Source organism: Hipposideros armiger, unplaced genomic scaffold (assembly GCF_001890085.2).
Source record: "Hipposideros armiger isolate ML-2016 unplaced genomic scaffold, ASM189008v1 scaffold_1151, whole genome shotgun sequence".
Classification (NCBI taxonomy): Eukaryota; Metazoa; Chordata; class Mammalia; order Chiroptera; family Hipposideridae; genus Hipposideros; species Hipposideros armiger.
This window is the reverse complement of record NW_017732501.1, coordinates 56,608-61,666: the sequence shown is the minus strand read 5'-3', so window position 1 is coordinate 61,666 and position 5,059 is coordinate 56,608.

Sequence of the window (5,059 nt, the reverse complement as noted above, 5' to 3'; positions counted from 1 at the left end):
TATATGGGTAGAGAGAGAGAGAGAGAGAGAGAGAGAGAGAGAGAGAGAGAGGTATGATGTGTGGGTGAAAAAAGTTCAATGGAAAGTAACCTTGCAAGATGATCTGATCATAAATTCCTAACTGTACAGGTTATGGTGGGTAATCATGCCCCAGGCTTATAACTTCTTTAGTGAAAGGCTTTATGCCAGCTCTGTCCATTGTTCTTGTACATCTAGGTTAACACACTTTTGAAATACCAGAAGTAATACCCCTCAAAGTGGGTATTAACCCTCAAGAGCGCACATAATCTTGTTAACTATCCTGTAATCCAATCCCCGCCTTACTTTCTCCCATCTTTCTTAGTGTCCTCCTTAATTTAAAATGCATAAAAGGAGCTGCAAAACTGTTATTCTCAGGAGCATTTGAGATCTTGCTCCTTGGCATGTGTCATCAGTTTGTCTCAAATAAGGTCTTATAAAAATTCTCTACAAGTTTGGATGTTTCTTGTGTCAACAGATGAAAGAGAGAGAAGGATAAAGCAAATAGGAAAAAATGTGAATAAGTGAGGAATCTAGATGAAGGGTAGACAGGAGCTCTATTCTTGTACTATTCTTGCAAGTTTTCTATTGTTTAAATCATTTCAAAATAAACATTTAAAAACTGTAAAATAAAATATGGTGGGAAAGAGAAGAAATACCCCATCTTTGAACAAGGGAATGCTTAAAAACCTACTTATTCTATAAGTACAGTCCACTTATACATACATGGGACTTCCATGTCAGTAGGTTTGGCTCTAGAGTTTCCTGACCCTTCTTTCCTCCTGTCACAGTTCAGTGGAAAACATGGTGTCTGCAAAGAGTTTGATGAGGGTGCCCATCCAAGAGTACTGAAGAAGCGAATGCTCAAAGGACAAAAAGCCAGTTAGGTAGGGGGAGATGAGAAGATGTCCTTGAAGAATAGTTGGACAACTAAAGAATGAAGGGGTTTAGCCAAGTGACATTTGGGGTTGGGGAGATAGAGAATCTACCTAGAGGGGATGAAGTTAGTAACGTGTTAGCTTCCTGATAAGAAAGCCTTTTGTGATCTAGATTAGGCAGGCAAACCTTTTGGGGGGAGTGGGAGGCGGGGAAGAGTTCATGGTGTGAAAAGTGCCTGGCACGTAAAAGGAATCTCTAAATATTTGTGGAATAAATGATTAAATGACGCTTTCATTAAAAACTCCTTAAAATCAAGATAAAAGTAACAGCACTTCATGGTGCAGTTTTTAATATTTGTTTCTGAAAAAGCAATCCATGCCTTCTGCACATAAGTGAATTCTTCCACTTCTTTGCTGAAAGGATAAAAATGGCCGATTAGATAAAAGCTGAATGAGTCATTTTCACATACATTATATTATACTCTTCTAAAAATTCTTCTAATAAAGATTTTTTAATTGGTCCAAATGTTTTTAATCTTTTTGATAAGCATGTATTACTTCCTGTCTCTTTCCTTTCCATTCTTCTATATTTTCTCTTTTTGAAAATGAAATATTCAAAACAAAAGAACTGTGCCAACTGTAAGATCTGGGAAATAAAAGAATGTAGCAAAATAAGCCATAGTCTCTTCAGTAATAACCATTGTTTATCATTGTGATGTATTTCCTTTTAATGTATTTTCCTGAGCATTTACGTTATACACATATGTCTGTATATCTTTCAAATACATTTTTAAATAAGAATAGAAATCTAAGGGGAATAAAAGCTGCAATATAAAATACTTGCATGGTAATTCACATGATGGGGATATTTTCCCAAGCCACTAGTTATTCTTAGAAACCATTTCTTCTGCCTCCTTGATTAAAAGGAAATGCAGACGCCATCTGTTGTTAGCTGAACAGCTGTGACTCGAACCTGATAGCCCTGTGGGTGGAGTGTGGGAGGCTAGGAGCCCTCATTCCTGATTTCTAACTGGTATCTGCATGTCTTCTATGCATGCCTTATTGTGGGTGGCTCAGTGCACAAGGCCCTCTGCTGGGGTATGTGCAAAATTACATCCAGGGAATTTTCTGGAAAGAAACAAGTCATGTAGACTGTAGGAGAAAAAATCTGAGAACCAAAGAAAACAGCTAAGTATTCATTTGATTTTATATGCAATTTAGAAACTGCTTGAAGATACAATATTTAGATCATGGAATTAGAAAGCTCATTTTTCCTCTCCCCTTATTAGCAACAACTGAGATATACTGATGTATTAAGTTTATTTTTAAGTTAATTACTAAAATAAGGCATTTTTATCAACACTCTGGAAAGCAAAACTATGTAATTTTCAACATTCATACCTTTGTCTTCAGAATCTTAATTACTATTTTTTATAAAAATATTAAACTTCATATCCATCTGGAGGTGGTGTAAAAAAATATGTTCTGTGACTCTGAGTTTTTAAAACTTTTTTTAGAATCACTTATCTCCAGCCACACATTGGAGAAGAAGGTCTCACAAAACCATTGGATTAGATGTTATAAAACCCTTTGATAAAAATCTCTAGGCATTATAAGTGTTGATGTAAGTTTACTCTCTGCTCCTCCTATAACCTAGTTAGTTAAGATATTAACAAAAGAGAAGAACACAAAAAATTTCCATATAAGGAGATACTTACATATCTATTAAAATGAAGGCACTAACTTGGAAATATGCTATTATTTTGTTGTCAAGTGAATAAGTTGCAGAGCAATAAGCATTCCCTGATCTCATTCTTGTTAAAAAAAATTATGTTGGTATAAGAATAGCAAAATATTCAGAAGTACACACAATTATATTTTTAGGAAGCCTAATTTATCAATGTTTTCTTTTCTTTCATGACATCTGATTTGTCAATTAGAAAAGTATTCACCCTTGTTTTAATTTAATACTTCCAAGGTTTTTTTTTCTTGTTTTTTTTTAATTTAAAGCTTCTATCCAGATGAAATTTCTTTTGGTATAAGGAGTAAGATAGAGACTGAGTTTTCATTTTCCCCCCAAATAACTATTAGATATCCTAGAAATATTTGAAAAGTATGTGGATTTGTCAGGAAAATGGCATATAAGGAAAATGGTGAAAACTTTTAATGGAGGAAAAATTTCAGAACCCTTTAAACATCTGCAGTTTTATAAGTAGTGAGATGTAGAGGAAGAAAATGCTATAGAATGGGCAATTAAACTAATCACTACCCAAAATAGAACCATGTCAGGACATTACTTGAATAAGGAAAAGCCACAGCACGTGGAAATTCTGACACATGCTATTTTAGCATAAGAATCTCCAAGTTGGTAAGGCAGAAAAAGGCTTTCATTGCCTTCATCTTAAGTTTATAAACGATGAGTAGTTTAAAGTAATTAATAGTACAAGTAAATTTTGCTCTATAGCTTTGAGACAATAGAATGTAAAGCAGCTAACTGAAATATGTGTTTCCTTTACCCATTTTTTGGGTAAAATTGTTGGGTAAAAAAAATATTGCCAGACATACACAACTCACAAAAATTAACTCAAAATGGATTAAAGACTTAAGACCTGAAACCATGGAACTTCTAGAAGAAAACAGGGGGAAAGCTCCTTGACATTGGTCTTGGCAATGTTTTCCTAGATATGACACTAAAAGCACAAGCAACAAAAAATTTAAAATGGACTACATCAAATTAAAAAGCTTCTGCACAGCAAAGAAAACCATCAACTAAATGAAAAGGCAACCTATGGAACTGGAGAAAATATTTACAGTTATGTATGTGATAAGGGGTTAACATCCAAAACATAGTAAAGAATTCATACAACTCAACAACAAATAAGACAATCTGACTAAAAATGGGAAGATGAAATTAATAGAGTGTACCAAAGAAGGCATACAAATGGCCAACAGGTATATTAAAAGGTGCTCAACATCCTTAATCATCATGGAAATGCAAATCAAAACTACAATGAGATATTACCTCACACCAGTTAGAATGGCTATCATCAAAAAGACGAGATAAGTAATGGCAAGGGTGTGGAGAAAAGGGAGCCCTAGTGTACTGTTGGTGGGATTGCAAATTGGTACAGCCACTATGGCAAACAGTATGGAGGTTTCTCAAAAAATTAAAAATAAAACTACCATATAATCCAGCAATTCCACTTCTGTGTATTTACCCAAAGAAATGGAAATCAGGACCTTGTAGAGATATTTGCACTCCCATGCTCATTGCAGCATTATTCACAACAGCCAAGGTAAGGAAACAACATAAGTATCCATCAATGGATGAGTGGATAAAGAAGATGTGATATTATTTAGCCATGAGAAAGAAGGAAACCCTGCTGTTAGCAACAACTTGAATTGACCTTGAGGGCATTGTGCTAAGTGAAAGAAGTCAGAAAAAGAAAGACAAACACCATATGATCTCACTTATATGTCGAATCTAAAAAAAAACAAAAACCCAAACTCAGAGAAACAGAAAGTAGAGTGGTGGTTACCAGGGGCTGGGAGTGGGGAAAATGGGGAAGTATTGGTCAAAGGGTAAACATTTCCAGTTATAAGATTAACAAGTTTGAGGATCTAATGTACAGCATGGTGAATATAGCTAATAATACTGCATCATATATTTAAATGTTGTCCAGAGAGTAGATCTTAAATATTCTTTTTTATTTTAAAGATTTATTGGGGAATCGGGGAAGGGGAACAGACAAGTTGCTGTTCTTTTGTTCTTCAGTCTAGTTGTTGAGGACACCGCTTCACTGGCCCATGTTGGTATTATCATTGCGCTCTTCCCAGGTGAGGCAGATCAGTCGCTGGTCATTCGAAGGCCACTCATGGCGGCTCAGAGCAGCTCACGGAAGCTCATGCCCGCTGCCCCCCAGCCCCACTGCAGCCTAAGCTGTCGCCGGTGACTCACAGCAGCCCAGCTCCAGGTCGAGCTGTTGTTCACCATCTTAGTTGTAGAGGGCGCAGCGTCGCTTGCCTCCATGTGGGATCCGAACCGGGGCCCTGCTGCTCAGAGCTGGCGCTCCCAAGCCAACTCCCAACCAACGAGGCACTCAGCTGGCCCTTCTATGTCCTTTTTTATGCTTGCTATCTCTTTGTTGAAATTCTCACTAAGT